The sequence below is a fragment of the Bombina bombina genome, chromosome 5 (genome assembly GCF_027579735.1).
Source record: "Bombina bombina isolate aBomBom1 chromosome 5, aBomBom1.pri, whole genome shotgun sequence".
NCBI classification, from domain to species: domain Eukaryota; kingdom Metazoa; phylum Chordata; class Amphibia; order Anura; family Bombinatoridae; genus Bombina; species Bombina bombina.
Genome location: NC_069503.1, coordinates 451,310,092 through 451,332,762, shown reverse-complemented (window position 1 = coordinate 451,332,762; position 22,671 = coordinate 451,310,092).

The following is a 22,671-nucleotide window of genomic DNA, read 5'->3' as shown; positions in this document are numbered from 1 at the left end:
CTGAGCATTTTTCTAGGAATTTGTTCTATAAGTTTTATCCAAACTAATGTTTTTAGCTTTCTTATCTCACAATACCACCTTTTGCTTTGGTGGGGCATAGCCTATTGTGGACCGGATCTTGGTACCTGATTGGCTGTGACCTTAAAGTGTGAGCTGAATTGTTTCCTTGTATCCTATGACTAAGCGCTGATAGAAGCGTGAAACGCGTCAGGACTGCCTTCTTCCTAGACCCCTGCATGTATATTGCATATTTCTTTTTAAAAGACACAATGAGTCCACAGATTTCATCCTTACTTGTGGAATAGGAGGCAAAGAGCACCACAGCAGAGCTGTATATATAGCTCCTCCCTTCCCTCCTATTCCAGTTATTCTCTTTGCCTGTGTTAGTGATAAGAAGAGGTAAAGTGAGGTGTAAGTTTAGATTCTTCAATCAAGAGTTTGTTATTTTAAAATGGTGCCAGTGAGTACTATTTTATTACAGGGTGTAGCCGTATTCCTTGTCAGCCTCTAGAGTAGAGCTACAGGTGGCTTTAAAGCAATGGGAACTGGTGGAATTTCATTCTCATTGCACCTCCCATATTGTGTGCTGCCCTTCAGATAATGGTCTTAGCAAATATTAACTCAGACCCTGTATGTCTCCACAGAACTGCAGGAGAGAGAAGACCTCTTGATCCTGTGCAGCGTTTTTATTTTCTGGGACAGTATTAACTCAGAGACAGCTGTAAACATTACTTATCTGACTCCCCTAATCAATATGCACCTCCTGCTTCTCTATTTAATAAGGGGGAAGATGCGGTGGGGGAAAGTCATGGCAAGGAGCTATGATAATTAAGGAGAGGCTCCTATTGTGACACATAATGGCTGTGGGCAGGACGCTGGGGATCCAGGTAACGAAGTTCTGAAAAATCAGGCTCCAGGGTAGGGGCTGATGCTTATTACTATGAACATGATGTCCGGTTAAGTTGGGCATTGTGTTTAAGATATAGGGAGATGGTTTTAAGACATTTTTTTGGCCAGAAGAACTTCTGTGTTCTTAACACCCACGATGGGCAGGGTTTTCTTTGGCACGCTCGAAGAGAAGCCACAAAGTGGTTTTCTGGCTACAGAACTCTCCCCAAGTGTCGGCATCAGTCTTCTGTGAAATTACTAGACATTGACACTCAGCATGCAGTGGTCGGGTGACGGTAGGCGCCTCAGCAGAGCTGTTGAGGTGAAGAGGTGTACTATTTTCTTGTCATATATTATCAAGGCAGGTTGGATTAACTGCAGAGTTGCTGTAAAATTGTGCAATTTATATTTTACAGATACAGTTATGTTCTGTTTCAGATATAACCGTTCGAGTATGAGTGCAGTAAAATTATGCAATTTTATAATTTAAAGGCACAGTTACGCTCTGTTTTTCAGGAGTTTTTGACAACAGTCCTATTAATCTGTGCTCATATTTTTCGTGTTTTAAATGCAACAGGTTACATTTTTATCATGGAAGATCTTCAGAATGTTACTTAATTTTCCATGTGTTTGAATGCCAATGTGGAACCTCCTGTTACTTTTTGTCCCTCATGCACTGAGAGAGCATTACTATTTAGAGAGCAAATTTTCTTTGATAAAAATTTGAAAAAGTGGATGCTTCTCAGGGTTCTACAGATGAGATACAGAATATGCCGCAACTTTTTCCCCAAGCATCACAGACCTTAACGCCTGCTCAGGTGCAGCCTAGTACCTCTGCAGCTTCTGCTGCGATTACACTAAAGAACATAGCTGCAGTTATGTCATCTACTCTTTCAGATGCGTTATCTGCCTTTCATGAATTTCAAGGCAAACGCAGAAAGAAGGACAACCATGGGGTCAATTCAGCTTTGGATGCTTTGATGGCGATCTCAGATGTACCCTCCCAGGGCGCTGAATTGGAGGGTATGGAGGTCCTATCCGATGGCGAACTTTCTGACTCAGAAAGTGTCTTACCACTGATAGATTCAGAAGTGGTTTCCTTCAGGTTTAAGCTGTAATACCTCCGCCTGTTATTGAGGGAGGTTTTGGTGACTCTGGACGACTGTGATTCTATTGTGGTTCCTCCAGAAAAATTGAGTAAGTTGGACAGATATCTAGAAGTCACTTCTTATTCTGATGTTTTTCCAGTTCCTAAGAGAACTTCAGAGATTATTGCTAAGGAATGGGAGTGACCAGGTATTCCATTCTCTCCTTCTCCCATTTTCAAGAAGATGTACCCTATAGCGAATGCTATCAGGGATTCTTGGCAGACCCTCCCTAAGGTGGAAGGAGCTATCTCCACCTTGGCTAAGCAAACTGCTATTGCTATCGAGGATAATTGTGCTTTCAAAGACCCTAGGATAAGAAATTGGAGGGTCTTCTTAAGAAGATCTATGTTCATCAGGGGTTGTTATTACAACTGGAGGCCTGCATTGTTACGGTTACAAGTACGGCTGCTTATTGGTTTGATGCTCTGGATGAGTCTCTTAAAACTGAGACTTCTTTGGAAGAGATACAGGATTGAATTAAAGCTCTTAAATTAACAAATTCATTTATTACGGATGCTTCTCTGCTTATTACCAAACTGGCGACTAAGAGTTCGGGTTTTTCCATCTTAGCACTCAGAGCTTTATGGTTGAAATCTTGGTCTGCGGAAGTGTCATGCAAGTCTAAGCTTCTGGCTAATCCTTCCAAGGGAAAGACCCTGTTCGGTCCTGACTTGAAGGAAAATTATTTCTGACATCACGGGAGGCAAGGGTCATCTCCTCCCTCAGGATAAAAAATCCAAACAGAGAGGTCGACAGAGTAAATTTAATTCCTTTCGAAATTTCAAGGGAACCCCCCTTCCTCTAAACAGGAAGGGAACTATTCTCAAGCCAAGTCTACCTGGAGACCCAACCAGTCTTGGAACAAGGGTAAACAATCCAAGAAACCTGCGGCTGTTCCCAAGTCAGCATGAAGGGCTGGCCCCCGATCCGGGACCAGATCTAGTAGGGGGCAGACTGTCTTTCTTCATCCAGGCTTGGATAAGAGATGTTCAGGATCCCTGGGCATTAGAGATAGTGGGGCCTATCTATCAAGCTCAAAAAGGAGCTTGACGGCCCATGTTTCTGGCGAGTCTTCAGACTCACCAGAAACAGCAGTTATGAAGCAGCGGTCACAAAGACTGCTGCTCCCTAACCTGTCCACCTGCTCTGAGACATTGCCGGAAATCAACCCGATCGAGTACGATCGGGTTGATTGACAACCCCCTGCTGGCAGCCCATTGGCCGCGAGTCTGCAGGGGGCGGCGTTGCACCAGCAGCTCTTGTGAGCTGCTGGTGCAATGCTGAATACGGAGAGCGTATTGCTCTCCGTATTCAGCGAGGTCTGGCTGACCTGATCCACACTGTCGGATCAGGTCCGCCAGACCTTGTTAAAAAAGAGACCAGTGTGGCAGGGATACCAGCTGGAATTCCGAAATTCTTCCCCCAGAGGAAGGTTTCTTCTTTCTCGATTGTCTGTAGACCAGATAAAAATAGAGTCGTTCTTACGCTGTGTAAGACACCTCTCCTCCTTGGGAGTAATTTGTCCCGTTCCAATTCAGGGACAGGGGTTTTATTCAAATCTGTTTGTAGTTCCAAAAAAGAGGGAAATTTCAGGCCTATATTGGACCTCAAGAGTCTAAACAAGTTTCTCAGAGTTCCATCTTTCAAGATGGAAACTATTCGTACCATTCTTCCATTGATCAAGGAGTGTCAATTTATGACAACGGTGTATCTAAAGGATGCATATCTTCCTGTTCCTATCCACAGAGATCATTACAAGTTCCTGAGGTTTGCCTTTCTGGACAAACATTTTCAGTTTGTGGCTCTCCCTTTCGGTCTGGCCACAGCACCCAGAATTTTCACAAAGGTTCTGGGGTCTTTATTGGCATTTCCAAGGCAGCGAGGCATTGTGGTGGTGCCTTATCTGGACGATATACTGATCCAGGCGTCATTATTTCAACTGGCAAGGTCTCATACCGACATTTTGCTTTCCTTCTTAAGGACCCACGGGTGGAAGGTAAACCTGGAAAAGAGTTCATTAGTTCCTCAGACAAGAGTATCCTTTCTGGGAACTCTAATCGACTCTATTTAAATGAAGATTTTTCTGACGGAGGTCAGAAAGTCAAAGATTCTGAATACATGTCGGCTCATTCAGTCCAATTCTCGTCCGTCAGTGGCTCAGTGCATGGAGGTAATCGGATTGATGGTGGCGGCAATGGACATCGCTCGTTTTCATCTCAGGCCTCTGCAATTTAGCATGCTCAGGCAGTGGAATGGGGATTATACAGATTTGTCTCCTCAAATAAATCTAGATCAGGAGACAAGGGACTCTCTTCTATGGTGGTTGTCGCTGGATCATCTATCCCAGGGGACATGCTTCCGCAGACCCTCATGGGTGATAGTGACAACGGATGCCAGCCTGTTAGGATGGGGAGCAGTCTGGAACTCTCTAAGGGCTCAGGGTGTATGGACTCAGGGAGAGTCCTTCCCATCAATATCCTAGAGTTGAGAGCAATGTTCAATGCACTTCAGGCTCGGCCTCAGTTGGCTTTAGCCCAATTCATCAGATTCCATTCGGACAACATAACGATGGTAGCTTACATCAATCATCAGGGAGGAACAAGGAGTTCCTTAGCGATGACAGAAGTAGCCAAGATAATACAGTGGGCAGAGTCTCACTCCTGCCATCAGTCAGCGATCCACATCCCAGGGGTGGAAAACTGGGAAGCAGATTTTCTGAGCAGACAGACATTTCATCCGGGAGAGTGGGAACTCCATCCAGAGTTTTTTTTCCAACCTGATTCTCAGATGGGGCAGGCCGGAGTTGGATCTCATGGCATTTCGCCGGAATGCCAAGCTTCCGAGATATGGGTCCAGGGATCCTCAGGCAGAGCTGATAGATGATAACTAGGGTACTCCACAGTACAGTTTTAATCTGGCAAGGCCAATGTTGGATCAGCAAAGATCTATATATATATATATATATATATATATATATATATAAAAGTATACACACGACCGTATAGAAAAATATATACACACAGTTCCCTGAAAAAAATCACCATAACAGGGTATTAGATGGCATAACAGTATCAATACACAGTTGAATACCAGAGTCCCAAATTGAAGGTGGAAATCAGACTCCAAAAATAGTCCAGTATATTCCAAGGTGTGTCAATCCTGTGAAAATTCAGGCCGCACTCAATTTTCACCCTCCAAAGGTAAGCAAATCTAGAAAGAAACACAAGGAAAGAGGCGCCGTATGTGTGAATCTGTAGCAACCAGTCTCAGAGATAGAACAAGTGCAGGGTACTCACAATATGGGAAGGCACTCAGATGTGCCTGTAGATGCAGGCTGGTATTTGCAGCAGACCAGCTAGCTGTACAAGGCACTCCAGGGTCCAAAGATGTAGATCTGTATGTCTTGGCAGACTGTGAGTGGAATGTCCAGCAATATAGAACACAGGAGCTAAGTGCAAACAAAAGCACACGACTGTGTGAATCTGTAAAGTTACAATGGTTAATTAACAACCTGTGCAGGGTACTCACATTTTACAGCAGCACTCAAATGTACCAATAGAGGCAGGCTGGTTTTCACAGCAAACCAGCTAGCTGTATAGGATATGAAGCAGGATACTCCACAGCAGACAGGATCACCAGGTAGCTCAGAATATGGAATAATCAGCAGCAACGAGGATATATGATTTAAAAAAAAGGATTTAATAGTGATAAAAACAATCATAAAATATATATATCACTCATGTATAAAACATGCAACGTGTTTCTCGGTATACACCGTTTCATCAGGCATGTAGTATGTTCTGAATACACATCTTAAATAAGCCTGAGCTACCTGTACAATCCCCCACCCAAAAAACAGTAGGAACCAATCAAAATAGCCCTTTGTTTAATTGCTCATTAGTTGAAGCACCTGAACACTTCTCATAGAATACCCCTCTGGGAAACAATAATAACAATTAGATAAATTAGCAATAATGCACCCCAATGGGAAAGATTAATAAGATAGATAGATTTAGAATGTACCCCAATGGGAGAGATTGATGAAACACTTAAAATCATATTATGGATACACAGTGAACTAGCTGTGCATATCTAAATAAATGTGCCAATATTCCATCTAGTGCTTACCACACTTTACTATTTTAAATGAAGCAGTCCTACCTATCAGTCTGCTATATTTACTATGAGACACAATCGTACAGCTAGTATTTTCATATACTCCTATATATATTTGTAGCCTGGTTGCTCTATTACATACCAAATTTTGAAAGTGGATCCTTTCACAGATATTAGGCTAATCTTAACATTTAGACGTTTTGTAAACAATTTGCCGGAACGATCGTGTGAAAGTATGGGGTAATCACTAATTGTATAGCGTCTGACGTATGGACAGATGATAGGCTCACTTGCCTCCAACATTCAGCCAATCCATAACCGCAGAAATCTCACACCCCTATTACCACGCATACTTAGCATCTTAAGACTCACAGCTATAATCTAAGAGAGTCCGATGCAGCCCCCAACATCGACAGTGCACAGCACATTTACATACGGCTCCAGTTTGTCAGCGTTATCATAGGCATCAATCCATTGTGTCCTACGGAACACCATCCTCACAACAAACTCGTCACATACCACTCCCCCTTCTCTCTACGTCACATACCTTTGACAGCTCACGTCTCAAAAAAAAACATAGATTGGTCCAATTTTGCGACCCCATTCCCACAAAAGGAACCCCAACATAGACCACCATCCTTATCCATCAATGGAATCAATCTCGCTAAACGAGTATATACGCTGATTCCCGTAAGAATCAATAGTTGGAACACATGGAGAGGCAACAGTCTCGACACGTACGCAACCTCACACATCAGCCCAAACTCTAACATAAACAGGTCAGCCATTCTTGACTGTATGTCCAATTAGGCAATATTAAACCAATAGGCTAATTCTCTTTACAACTAATACAATAATACCGGATGGGTGAATACCAATTCTCTCTATAACCATGAATAAGTGGCAACAATATTGTGAACTAGAAACCCCATTTGCACAAAAATCAATATTTATAATAATCAAACTGGATATCTATGCTGTCTTAAATAAATAAATGAATATTAAATAATATATTAGACTAGATAATAAGGATTACTAAAAAATAAGGAAAATAAAAAATATGATGTGATGAGTATTTTTTAGTAATCCTTATTATCTAGTCTAATATATTATTTAATATTCATTTATTTATTTAAGACAGCATAGATATCCGGTTTGATTAATATAAATATAGATTTTTGTGCAAATGGGGTTTCTAGTTCACAATATTGTTGCCATTTATTCATGGTTATAGAGAGAATTGGTATTCACCCATCCGGTATTATTGTATTAGTTGTAAAGAGAATGAGCCTATTGGTTTAATATTGCCTAATTGGACATACAGTCAAGAATGGCTGAACTGTTTATGTTAGAGTTTGGGCTGATGTGTGAGGTTGCGTACGTGTCAAGACTGTTGCCTCTCCAAGTGTTCCAACTATTGATTCTTACGGGAATCAGCGTATATACTCGTTTAGCGATATTGATTCCATTGATGGATAAGGATGGTGGTCTATGTTGGGGTTCCTTTTATGGGAATGGGGTCGCAAAATTGGACCAATCTATGTTTTTTTTGAGACGTGAGCTGTCAAAGGTATGTGACGTAGAGAGAAGGGGGAGTGGTATGTGACGAGTTTGTTGTGAGGATGGTGTTCCGTAGGACACAATGGATTGATGCCTATGATAACGCTGACAAACTGGAGCCGTATGTAAATGTGCTGTGCACTGTCAATGTTGGGGGCTGCATCGGACTCTCTTAGATTATAGCTGTGAGTCTTAAGATGCTAAGTATGCGTGGTAATCGGGGTGTGCGATTTCTGAGGTTATGGATTGGCTGGATGTTTAAGGCAAGTGAGCCTATCATCTGTCCATACGTCAGACGCTATACAATTAGTGATTACCCCATACTTTGACACGATCGTTCCAGCAAATTGTTTACAAAACATCTAAATGTTAAGATTAGCCTAATATCTGTGAAAGGATCCACTTTCAAAATTTGGTATGTAATAGAGCAACCAGGCTACAAATATATATAGGAGAATATGAAAATACTAGCTGTACGATTGTGTCTCATAGTAAATATAGCAGACTGATAGGTAGGACTGCTTCATTTAAAATAGTAAAGTGTGGTAAGCACTAGATGGAATATTGGCATATTTATTTAGATATGCACAGCTAGTTCACTGTGTATCCATAATATGATTTTAAGTGTTTCATCAATCTCTCCCATTGGGGTACATTCTAAATCTATCTATCTTATTAATCTTTCCCATTGGGGTGCATTATTGCTAATTTATCTAATTGTTATTATTGTTTTCCAGAGGGGTATTCTATGAGAAGTGTTCAGGTGCTTCAACTAATGAGCAATTAAACAAAGGGCTATTTTGATTGGTTCCTACTGTTTTTTGGGTGGGGGATTGTACAGGTAGCTCAGGCTTATTTAAGATGTGTATTCAGAACATACTACATGCCTGATGAAACAGTGTATACCGAGAAACGCGTTGCATGTTTTATACTCATGATGCATGAGTGATATATATATTTTATGATTGTTTTTATCACTATTAAATCCTTTTTTTTAAATCATATATCCTCATTGCTGCTGATTATTCCATATTCTGAGCTACCTGGTGATCCTGTCTGCTGTGGAGTATCCTGCTTCATATCCTATACAGCTAGCTGGTTTGCTGTGAAAACCAGCCTGCCTCTATTGGTACATTTGAGTGCCGCTGTAAAATGTGAGTACCCTGCACAGGTTGTAAATTAACCATTGTAACTTTACAGATTCACACAGTCGTGTGCTTTTGTTTGCACTTAGCTCCTGTGTTCTATATTGCTGGACATTCCACTCACAGTCTGCCAAGACATACAGATCTACATCTTTGGACCCTGGAGTGCCTTGTACAGCTAGCTGGTCTGCTGCAAATACCACCCTGCATCTACAGGCACATCTGAGTGCCTTCCCATATTGTGAGTACCCTGCACTTGTTCTATCTCTGAGACTGGTTGTTACAGATTCACACATACGGCGCCTCTTTCCTTGTGTTTCTTTCTAGAGCTGATAGATGCCTTGCAGTGCCTTGGTCTTTCAGCCTAGTTCCATTTGCTCTCCTTCCCTGGGTGATTGCTCGAGTCAAACAGGAGAGGGCATCAGTAATTCTCATCGCCCCTGCGTGGCATCGCAGTATTTGGTATGCCGATCGGGTGGACATGTCATCTCAGCCACCGTTGAAGCTCCCATTAAGGAAAGACCTTCTCATTCAGGGTCCCTTCCATCATCCAAATCTAGTTTCTCTGCAGCTGACTGCTTGGAGATTGAACACTTAGTTTTATCTAAGCAAGGTTTTTCTGATTCGGTCATAGATACTTTAATTCAGGCACGTAAGCCTGTTACGAGGAAAATTTACCATAATATATGGTGTAAATATCTTTATTGGTGTGAATCCAAGGGCTACTCATGGAGTAGGGTTAGGATTCCCAGGATTTTGTCTTTTCTCCAAAAGGGATTAGAGAAGGGGTTATCAGCGAGTTCCTTAAATGGACAGATTTCTGCTTTATCTATTTTGTTACACAAGCGTCTGGCAGATGTTTCAGATGTACAATCTTTCTGTTAGGCTCTGACTAGAATCAGCCCTGTATTTAGACCAATTGCTCCTCCTTGGAGTTTAAATTTAGTTCTTAGTGTTCTTCAAGGGGTTCTGTTTGAACCTATGCATTCCATAGATATTAAGTTATTATCTTGGAAAGTGTTATTTCTGGTTGCTATTTCTTCTGCTCGAAGAGTATCTGAGCTTTCGGCATTACAATATGATTCTCCTTATCTTATTTTTCATGCAGATAAGGTGGTGTTACATACTAAACCTGGTTTTCTTCCTATGGTGGTTTCAACCAAGATTATTAATCAGGAGATTGTTTTTCCTTCTTTGTGTCCTGATCCTTCTTCTAAGAAGGAATGTCTTTTACATAATTTAGACGTAGTCCGTGCTTTAAAGTTTTATTTACAAGCGACTAAGGATTTTCAACAAACGTCTTCTTTGTTGTTTTTTCAGGGAAACGTAGGGGTCAGAAAGCTACGGCTACTTCTCTTTCTTGTTGGCTGAAGAGTATCATCTGTTTTGCATATGAGACTGCTGGACGGCAGCCTCCTGAACGAATTACGGCTCATTCCACTAGGGCTGAGGCTGCTTTTGGGAGGAAAGTTCTTCAAGCAGTGGTGCCTTCTGTTTAGGTTCCCTGTCTTGTCCCTCCCTTTTTATCCATGTACTATAGCTTTGGTATTGTATCCCACAAGTAAGGATGAAATCCGTGGACTCATCGTGTCTTTTAAAAAGAAAAGAAAATGTATGCTTACCTGATAAATTTATTTCTTTTTAGACACAATGAGCCCACGGCCTGCCCTGTTCTATGAGACAGGTTATTATTATTAGTCTGGGGCTTGTAGTCTTTTTCGGATTGGCCTATGTTGCCGGGCTGTTCATCCTCCAGTTGCGTCAACTTGCTGTGACGTCACATGCTAGAACCGCTCTCTTTGTGCCAGCATGGATCAGATGCTGCCTGCTCTACACTTGTGGCTGGATCACTTGTAATAGAGTCCTAACGGAAATCGGAATACTAACATTGTGACAACATCGCATCAACGGACTTCAAGCTAAGAAGGTATTGTGAGACTGAGTCTCCCTTGTATTTTTTTCATTACAATTTTAGTGCTGTATGTTGCAAAATGTACTATACAAGGGACTGTATACTCACATGCTTCTTCTGACCATCCAGCAACAATAATTGTTATAACAAGTGCCTTTGAAAATTATACTAAATAATAAATAATTATTATTCCCTCACTCATTATACTGGCCCCATATACTGCAGTGCTTTTTTGAGGGATAGGAGTGACAGAGCAACTGTTATTAAAGCTCATCTCCTTTTTCAATTGTTGCGTTAATCTTCTATATTTAGCCAACACACTATACAAACATGCAGGATAAGCCTACTTGCTCAACAAGCTCTTATTTTGACTGGGATAATAGGAAAGCCTTTTTAACACAATATTTAACCAGAGCAATGACCCTGATCAACCACTTGATATTAAAGCCAAATTCACCGCTTTAGAAAAAAAATGTTAACTACAGATCTCAGACTCATGTGGGATATTGTGACTATTGAGCATTACCTGGAGTCTAATAGAATCCCTAGAGGACTGCGGTTGTGCAAGTTCCCCACTTACAAATTAGAGGACCAAGATTTAGTGGAAGAATGGAATGATGAATGTTCTAGCTTTTCCATAACACTTATAAACTCACTGGTCAAGGATAAGCAAAGAAGAAAGGATAAACTGAAAAATCTAATTTATGTAGACAAAATGTCACTAAAATCTCTGAAAGGCAATGACTCATATCCTGCCCTAAAGGGACAGATGAAGGAACACATTAAGAAACTAGACACTGAGTTAGCTGAGTTCAAGAAGAATAAATTTGACAGGGACCAGAAGGATTACGAAAATAATAGGATCTACCTTTGGCCTCAGTATGGCAACAGAAGATTTAGGCGTTATTCTGGTTTGGGTAAAGATACTAAACATAACCCCAAATCCATACTGAAGAACCAAAAGGCCAATAAGGATAAGAAAGTGTCCTCTTCCACGGATGTAGAGTCCTCAGATCCTGAACTCACCTCACAGGCATCATCTAATATAGAGAGTGGCTCTGCAGTTTTGTCTTCTGCAGAAGATTCAGGAGATGAATCAACATCAATTTCTACATCTACTGCATGCTCAATCAAGTGTCCCTTTAGGTGTCCCTTTAGGCGTAGGATGAGGAGGTACCAAAGGGGAAAAAAGAAACCAAAGTAGAACCAAGAAGTAATAGACAACAGTTTGAGCATTGTGAACCTTTCTGACTACAACTTGACTGATGAGGAGATTTCTCTTTTATCTAGAGGACTAGGTTTCGCTCCAACCAACACGTTTTCAGTGTTCAAAACCATAATAGATGTCAACAAGTTTGTTCGTAAGCTCACGCTTAAAAAGTTCTTAAACTCGGACCAGTTGTCCATACCTCATGAAGATTTGAATGAAGAAACCTATCACATAGAGACTGACCATACAATCATTCAGGATAACCTTAAAGATTTCAAAGACTATTGTGCTCTGGAGGTTATTAGAGAGAAAGCTTTCTGGCAGTGGGGACCCACACAATGGTCTTGGAACTCAAACTGTCATTCCTCCAATAACAAAGAATAAGGATTTTTATCCCATTCAAATTAGAGGGCCTTATATTAATGCCTTTCAGAGCAGTGTTGAAAGGATCTAAAAAACTAGCCACAGCAAAAGAACAAAAAAATCAAGATTCCCATACAAAAAGTAACTTATCACATAAGGAATTATCTGCTTTAACAAATTTGAAAGATAATAATAACCTTGTCATAAGAAATGCAGATAAGGGGAGGTTCAATTGTACTCCTTAACAAAGTAGATTATGTTGCAGAAGCTAAGAGGCAGTTGTCAGACAATGCTACTTATCGTACTCTCCCTACTGATCCTACTACCAAATTTAAAAAAGATCTGACTAACCTGTTGGATGATGGAATAGCTTTGGGTGTTATTAAGAAAAGAGATGCAGAACTTTTGGTTCCCAATTCACCAGTCCTTCCTATTTTCCACCATGTACCCCAAATTCACAAAAACATCACATCCCCCCAGGTAGGCCCATCGTCGCGGGCATAGGCTCTCTTTTTGAGCCTGTGTCCGAGTGGATGGACTCCATTCTCCAGCCTTTGGTGACCAGTTTATATAGTTACTTATTCTGGTCACCTTCTGGAAAACTTGAAGAAAATTAAGTGGAAAGATACTTTTTGTTGGGCTGTTGTTGATATTGAGTCTCTTTACTCTAGTATCCCCCATCACCTAGGTATCAGATCAGTTAGGTGGTTTTTGGATAGGGATACTCTTTACCCTGAGGAGGATAAACTGTTCTTGTGTGAATGTTTGGAGTTCCTGCTAACCCACAATTATTTTTTTGTTTGACCACACTTTTTACCTTCAACTTTGTGGTACCGCTATGGGGGCAAAATTTCCCCCCTCTTATGCTAATTTGTTTGTGGGTTGGTGGGATTTTTTAAATTCTTTTATTGAGATTTATAGTAAGTACAATACAAATAATATGTTCAATCACAAAAACAAAGGGAACAAAGATGAACTTCGTACACAGACCACACTAAATAAATTAGGAGTGCACTGGAATGTATACATTTCTGCTAACGTGATGAACATGAGTAACTGAAATCTCTATTTTCTAATGCAAATTCTCCATATGTGTGCCTCAGCTAAGCTAATACCTTAAAGAAAGGAGATTTAAAGTATTGATGAGCAATGATATAGGAATATAAAAATAAATAGCAGGTTGGGTACTCTTAACACAGTTTTATTTCTTTTATTGTTTGTGGGCCCTAGCTTATGATTCAAATATGAGCACTTATAGCATAAAACAGCGGGTAAACACCGCTTAACCCTTAAAATAAGGAAGATAGTTGGGGGGGGGAGGGGTTCAAAGTGAAGCAAAACTTAGTATGACTTCCAGTGACAAATACATTTTACAATGAAAACTTCTGCTTTAACCAATGTAAACAGGCCAAGACTATTTTCAGTACATTAAAAATGTTGAGAATAACTAAGATGTAGAAGAGCAAATAAAGATCTGGGAATAGATAGGGAGGGCAATATAGAAATGCTAAATAAGTTTCCTCAGCCACAAATTCTTAACTATTCAACCTCTCACTTAAAAGACTAGCGTAGGTAAGATAAAAAACCTGCTGCAAATATATTAGGCATTAAGGCATTGTGTCACAGACAGCTGAACTACAAGATGTTAATATGGGGTTTTATATAAAATCCCCCACCTCCCTCGCAGGCTGAGGGAGATGTAGGCAACATATGATCTAAATAGAGTAGGACTCAGCCCCAAGTAAAAAGAATTTTAAAGCTGAGATAGCAAGAGCTCTCTGTCCATATGTCTGCTCTAGTCGGCGGTTGGCTCTGCCCCCCCTGATATCATTTTTTATAATCGGTTCATCGATGATATGATATTCATCATTGATACCAAGAATAGTGAACACTTTACTATCACTAAATTTCTAGATTATCTGAATGATAACGTTGCTGAACTGCAATTTACGGATGAAATCAATCTTATCAAAGTCAATTTTCTGGACCTTACACTTGTAAGTGTAGTCGACAGTGGTAGCATAGTTTCTAGAACCTACAGAAAACCGACAGTAGGTAATACAATCCTTCATGCTCATCCTCCTCACTTATTGAATTCCATCCCTAAAAGTCAGTTCCTCAGACTGAGGAGGAACCCAACTAATGATAGCATCTATAATGACCAATCTGAGGAACTAAATAACAGGCTCCTTCAAAGGGGCTATAATCAAACATTACTTAACTCTGCCCAGGAAGAAGCAAGAGATGACCAAAAATTAAATAAAAAACACAATAATTCATTTTCAGAAGGATCGATTGTTTCCATCTTAATGGGAGGAAAGTCCACTGCTTCATTCATTACTTGTGGGAATTAAGAACCTGGCCACCAGGAGGAGGCAAAGACACCACAGCCAAAGGCTTAAATACCTCCCCCACTCCCTCATCCCCCAGTCATTCCTTGCCTTTCATCACAGGAGGTTGGCAGAGAAGTGTCGAATATTCGGAGTAGTCTCTTATGGAGGGTAGTACTCTTCGCAATGGGACTGGAGTTTTAAGTAGTCCTGTCAGCCTCTAAGTGAGAATTTGGATGAATGTTAGAGTCCGGAGATGCAGGGAGAGTCTTTCTGCGAACCCATCCCGACTCAGTTTAACAGCTCCATTAGCAATCAGCGTTGACGAGTTATGCTGCCTGCTTTTCTTCTCTCAAGTCCATGTCAGGAGCGATGCTACTACCCTGTCACACTTGAAGGGTCGTGTTCCTCTTCCATGGCATTGATTCTGTTAAGATCGTTTCATTTATATATATATTTGATAACGCATGACGACAGGGTCACAGTGTGGCTCAGTTTATCTTTATAGAATCTAAGGTAATGCCCTCAGAAGGGGGCTGTTGAACAGGGGGGATATTAATATGCATAATATTGTTTATTGTGTTTTTCTACTGCATTTGTGTGAGATGAGGTTCTGTCAGTGTGGAACACAGTTCATAGAGAGAAATTGAGGCAGGCTTTTTTGGCACGTCCTCAAGTGCAGGGGCAGTCCTGCATGGCACTCCATGTGACTGGGTGTGGCCTATACAACTTCCTCTTTCTCAATCTGCGATTGAAGGAGATGAGAGCTGTTTCTTGTAGTCTGGGTCATGGTGGTGAGTGCCCCGGCCATTGGGATATAAAGGTGCCATTTATTTTAGATCAAGTCTGTAATAAAGGCTATGGAGGACTCTGATATGTTAGAGGATACTGAGGGGGGTGCCAAAGCGCCACAAAAGGCTGGGTCTGAGCTAGTAATTGCTAAAATCACAATTCAGCATGAAAAATGCATTTTATTCAATAAATATATGGTATACAGATGACAAACAACTAACAAACAATAAAAGAAATAAAACTGCGTTAAGAGTACAATTTAAAAAATACTAGCCTTGATCAATGGCTAGTAAGAAACCACTAAAAGTACCTGGTTTCCCAGTACACAATACACCAAAAACTTGGAATAAGGTAAACACTTTGAATATGGTCTAGTAAAGGTGGGACATATCGATGTCCTAAGATATATCTAAAAGATGCAACAGCCTGTGTGTGCAAATACTTAGATGTGGATTAAGATAGATGAAAATAAGCCAAAGTAAATTGGCAAGGGTAAATTGAATCTGCTAGTTACAGCTGCGTGTGTGAGCTACAATGTGTATCGTTAGAGATATGACCTCACAGTACAGTTGAATCTAGCTTGTGTGTGGGTCAGGCACAAAATGTGGATAAGTGTTGTCCAATATTGTATTAACTGGGGGGTAATCCGTGAGTATCAAAACTAGTGCGTGAACAAGATATGAACTTAAACTTCAAATAATCGTAGCCAAACAGAAAATAAGTTGTGATAATTCAAATAATGTGAAATAACAAAAACAAAATAAAAAACATCCAAATTGACACTGTGAGTTTTCAACGGTCATAAACCATAACAATATTCAAAACCAGATTCAAAAGTCAAATTACATAAATTAGAAGCAAACAATAAGAATCAAAAATCAAAAATCAGTGGCCACTGTGAAAAAAAGAGAGTTATAGGAGAACAGTCAATCCAACAGACAAAATGTGATCCTAAAACATTTGTTAATGATAGCGTTCCTGCAATGATCCTGCAGCCAAAGCAGGAGTGAATTTAAGAAACGAAAGTCCTGGTCTTCTCCAGCTTGGCTGCAGGATCATTGCAGGAACGCTATCATTAACAAAGGTTTTAGGATCACATTTTGTCTGTTGGATTGACTGTTCACCTATAACTCTCTTTTTTTCACAGTGGCCACTGATTTTTGATTTTTGATTCTTATTGTTTGCTTCTAATTTATGTAATTTGACTTTTGAATCTGGTTTTGAATATTGTTATGGTTTATGACCGTTGAAAACTCACAGTGTCAATTTGGATGTTTTTTATTTTGTTTTTGTTATTTCACATTATTTGAATTATCACAACTTATTTTCTGTTTGGCTACGATTATTTGAAGTTTAAGTTCATATCTTGTTCACGCACTAGTTTTGATACTCACAGATTACCCCCCAGTTAATACAATATTGGACAACACTTATCCACATTTCTTTCATGTAATTAGCAAGAGTCCATGAGCTAGTGACGTATGGGATATACATTCCTACCAGGAGGGGCAAAGTTTCCCAAACCTCAAAATGCCTATAAATACACCCCTCACCACACCCACAAATCAGTTTTACAAACTTTGCCTCCTATGGAGGTGGTGAAGTAAGTTTGTGCTAGATTCTACGTTGATATGCGCTCCGCAGCAGGTTGGAGCCCGGTTTTCCTCTCAGCGTGCAGTGAATGTCAGAGGGATGTGAATAGAGTATTGCCTGTTTGAATTCAATGATCTCCTTCTACGGGGTCTATTTCATAGGTTCTCTGTTATCGGTCGTAGAGATTCATCTCTTACCTCCCTTTTCAGATCGACGATATACTCTTATATATATACCATTACCTCTGCTGATTTTCGTTTCAGTACTGGTTTGGCTTTCTACAAACATGTAGATGAGTGTCCTGGGGTAAGTAAGTCTTATTTTCTGTGACACTCTAAAGCTATGGTTGGGCACTTTTTTAAAGTTCTAAATATATGTATTCAAACATTTATTTGCCTTGACTCAGAATGTTCAACATTCCTTTTTTTCAGACAGTCAGTTTCATATTTGGGATAATGCATTTGAATCAATCATTTTTCTTACCTAAAAATGTGACTTTTTCCCTGTGGGCTGTTAGGCTCGCGGGGGCTGAAAATGCTTCATTTTATTGCGTCATTCTTGGCGCAGACTTTTTTGGCGCAAAAAATCTTTTCTGTTTCCGGCGTCATACGTGTCGCCGGAAGTTGCGTCATTTTTTGACGTTCTTTTGCGCCAAAAATGTCGGCGTTCCGGATGTGGCGTCATTTTTGGCGCCAAAAGCATTTAGGCGCCAAATAATGTGGGCGTCTTTTTTGGCGCTAAAAAAATATGGGCGTCGCTTTTGTCTCCACATTATTTAAGTCTCATTTTTCATTGCTTCGGGTTTCTAGAAGCTTGTTCTTTGGCATTTTTTCCCATTCCTGAAACTGTCATTTAAGGAATTTGATCAATTTTGCTTTATATGTTGTTTTTTCTCTTACATATTGCAAGATGTCTCACGTTGCATCTGAGTCAGAAGATACTTCAGGAAAATCGCTGTCTGGTGCTGGAACTACCAAAGCTAAGTGTATCTGCTGTAAACTTTTGGTAGCTGTTCCTCCAGCTGTTGTTTGTATTAAATGTCATGACAAACTTGTTAATGCAGATAATATTTCCTTTAGTAAAGTACCATTACCTGTTGCAGTTCCAACAACATCTAATGTTCAGAGTGTTCCTGATAACATAAGAGATTTTGTTTCTGAATCCATTAAGAAGGCTATGTCTGTTATTCCTCCTTCTAGTAAACACAAAAAATCTTTTAAAACTTCTCTTTATCCAGATGAATTTTTAAATGAACATCATCATTCTGATTCTAATGATTCTTCTGGTTCAGAGGATTCTGTCTCAGAGGTTGATGCTGATAAATCTTCATATTTATTTAAAATGGAATTTATTCGTTCTTTACTTAAAGAAGTTTTAATTGCTTTAGAAATTGAGGATTCTGGTCCTCTTGATACTAAATCTAAACGTTTAGACAAGGTCTTTAAATCTCCTGTGGTTATTCCAGAAGTTTTTCCTGTTCCTGGTGCTATTTCTGAAGTAATTTCCAGAGAATGGAATAATTTGGGTAATTCATTTACTCCTTCTAAACTTTTTAAGCAATTATATCCTGTGCCGTCCGACAGATTAGAGTTTTGGGACAAAATCCCTAAAGTTGATGGGGCTATTTCTACCCTTGCGAAACATACTACTATTCCTACGGCAGATGGTACTTCCTTTAAGGATCCTTTAGATAGGAAAATTTAATCCTTTCTAAGAAAAGCTTATCTGTGTTCAGGTAATCTTCTTAGACCTGCTATATCATTGGCTGATGTTGCTGCAGCTTCAACTTTTTGGTTGGAAACTTTAGCGCAACAAGTAACAGATCATGATTCTCATAATATTATTATTCTTCTTCAACATGCTAATAATTTTATCTGTGATGCCATTTTTGATATTATCAGAGTTGATGTCAGGGTTATGTCTCTAGCTATTTTAGCTAGAAGAGCTTTATGGCTTAAAACTTGGAATGCTGATATGTCTTCTAAATCGACTCTACTTTCCCTTTCTTTCCAGGGTAATAAATTATTTGGTTCTCAGTTGGATTCTATTATATCAACTGTTACTGGTGGGAAAGGAACTTTTTTACCACAGGATAAAAAATCTAAAGGTAAAAACAGGGCTAATAATAGTTTTCGTTCCTTTTGTTTCAACAAAGAACAAAAGCCTGATCCTTCATCCTCAGGAGCAGTTTCAGTTTGGAAACCATCTCCAGTCTGGAATAAATCCAAGCCTTCTAGAAAAGCAAAGCCAGCTTCTAAGTCCACATGAAGGTGCGGCCCTCATTCCAGCTCAGCTGGTAGGGGGCAGATTACGTTTTTTCAAAGAAATTTGGATCAATTCTGTTCACAATCTTTGGATTCAGAACATTGTTTCAGAAGGGTACAGAATTGGTTTCAAGATAAGACCTCCTGCAAAGAGATTTTTTCTTTCCCGTGTCCCAGTAAACCCAGTGAAAGCTCAAGCATTTCTGAAATGTGTTTCAGATCTAGAGTTGGCTGGAGTAATTATACCAGTTCCAGTTCTGGAACAGGGGCTGGGGTTTTATTCGAATCTCTTCATTGTACCAAAGAAGGAGAATTCCTTCAGACCAGTTCTGGATCTAAAAATATTGAATCGTTATGTAAGGATACCAACATTCAAAATGGTAACTGTAAGGACTATCTTGCCTTTTGTTCAGCAAGGGCATTATATGTCTACAATAGATTTACAGGATGCATATCTGCATATTCCGATTCATCCAGCTCACTATCAGTTCCTGAGATTCTCTTTCCTGGACAAGCATTACCAGTTTGTGGCTCTGCCGTTTGGCCTAGCCACAGCTCCAAGAATTTTTACAAAGGTTCTCGGTGCCCTTCTGTCTGTAATCAGAGAACAGGGTATTGTGGTATTTCCTTATTTGGACGATATCTTGGTACTTGCTCAGTCTTCACATTTAGCAGAATCTCATACGAATCGACTTGTGTTGTTTCTTCAAGATCATGGTTGGAGGATCAATTCACTAAAAAGTTCATTGATTCCTCAGACAAGGGTAACCTTTTTGGGTTTCCAGATAGATTCAGTGTCCATGACTCTGTCTTTGACAGACAAGAGACGTCTAAAATTGATTTCAGCTTGTCGAAACCTTCAGTCACAATCATTCCCTTCGGTAGCCTTATGCATGGAAATTCTAGGTCTTATGACTGCTGCATCGGACGCGATCCCCTTTGCTCGTTTTCACATGCGACCTCTTCAGCTCTGTATGCTGAACCAATGGTGCAGGGATTACACAAAGATATCTCAATTAATATCTTTAAAACCGATTGTACGACATTCTCTGACGTGGTGGACAGATCACCATCGTTTAATTCAGGGGGCTTCTTTTGTTCTTCCGACCTGGACTATAATCTCAACAGATGCAAGTCTTACAGGTTGGGGAGCTGTGTGGGGGTCTCTGACGGCACAAGGGGTTTGGGAATCTCAGGAGGTGAGATTACCGATCAATATTTTGGAACTCCGTGCAATTTTCAGAGCTCTTCAGTCTTGGCCTCTTCTGAAGAGAGAGTCATTCATTTGTTTTCAGACAGACAATGTCACAACTGTGGCATACATCAATCATCAAGGAGGGACTCACAGTCCTCTGGCTATGAAAGAAGTATCTCGAATTCTGGTTTGGGCGGAATCCAGCTCCTGTCTAATCTCTGCGGTTCATATCCCAGGTATAGACAATTGGGAAGCGGATTATCTCAGTCGCCAAACGTTGCATTCGGGCGAATGGTCTCTTCACCCAGAGGTATTTCTTCAGATTGTTCAAATGTGGGAACTCCCAGAAATAGATCTGATGGCTTCTCATCTAAACATGAAACTTCCCAGGTATCTGTCCAGATCCCGGGATTCTCAAGCGGAGGCAGTGGATGCATTGTCACTTCCTTGGAAGTATCATCCTGCCTATATCTTTCCGCCTCTAGTTCTTCTTCCAAGAGTTATCTCCAAGATTCTGAAGGAATGCTCGTTTGTTCTGCTGGTAGCTCCAGCATGGCCTCACAGGTTTTGGCATGCGGATCTTGTCCGGATGGCCTCTTGCCAGCCGTGGACTCTTCCGTTAAGACCAGACCTTCTGTCGCAAGGTCCTTTCTTCCATCAGGATCTCAAATCCTTAAATTTAAAGGTATGGAGATTGAACGCTTGATTCTTGGTCAAAGAGGTTTCTCTGACTCTGTGATTAATACTATGTTACAGGCTCGTAAATCTGTATCTAGAGAGATATATTATAGAGTCTGGAAGACTTATATTTCTTGGTGTCTTTCTCATCATTTTTCCTGGCATTCTTTTAGAATTCCGAGAATTTTACAGTTTCTAAAGAGAGACTAGCTTTAAAAAACATCCAAAAAAATGAACAAATAGTGATTACTAATTCTGACAAAGGCGGTTCAATTGTAATCCTAGATAGGACTGCTTATGTAAATGAGGCAATGTCACAATTAAGTGACACAGAGACATATAGGGCACTTACGTTTAATCCAACAACTAAGTTTATTGAAGAATTAGATCTGTTGCTGGAAGAAGGCAGGAAACTAGGCATATTTGATGAGAAAACAGTTGATTCACTGTTAGTAAAATCCCCAGTTATATCGACATTCAAACATCTGCCAAAAATACATAAACACCCCACTAAGCCCCCGGGTAGACCCATAATTTCCTCCATAGGCACCCTGGGAGAGAGATTAGGAGAATGGGTAGACGGCCACTTACAACCGGTGGTAGTCAATATGCCTGGTTATCTTAGAGATACTAAGCAACTTCTTAGAAAATTAGAAGGTTTTGCATTAAATGATACTGATATCCTTCTAACAATAGATGTAGTATCTTTATACTCATGTATACCACACCAACAAGGAATCTTAGCCCTAGAAGAAATTCTGAAATTATACACCAACTATGATACTATCTTCATAAGCTACCTCACAGAAGTTGTGACCTATTTGCTGACACATAACTATTTTGTATTTGAAGGCAAAATGTACTTACAAAAGCGAGGGACAGCCATGGGGGCAAAATTTGCCCCCTCATATGCAAATATCTACTTGAGCTACTTCGAATTTTTTAAAATCTTTGGAGAGCTAAATGAGCATAAACAGTGCATTAAATTTTATACAAGATTTATTGACGATGTGCTCATCATATGGAGTGGTAGTGTTCAGCAGATAGAAAACTTTGTTAAAACCTTAAATCAAAATAGCATGAACCTTAAGTTCACCTGGAGCTATGCTAATGAAAGTATTAATTTCCTAGATCTCAAAATTAAATTTGATAAAATCAATATGACAGTCATCATGGAAACTTACAGAAAAGAAATAGCAGGCAACACAATCCTGAGGGCAGAATCCAATCACCCTAGACACCTAAAAGGAGCAATACCCAGAGGTCAGTTCATGCGTCTACGCAGAAACTGTAGTAGCATAGGAGACTATAATATACATGCAGAACAACTTAAAAAGCGACTCATAAATAGAGGGTACAATAAGAACCAACTTGAACACACACTTAGAGAGGTGCGCCTAATGGACAGAGAAGATTTATTGAAAGATAAAAACAAGTGTCCTAACTCAGAAAATAAAATAGTATTTTCTACACAATA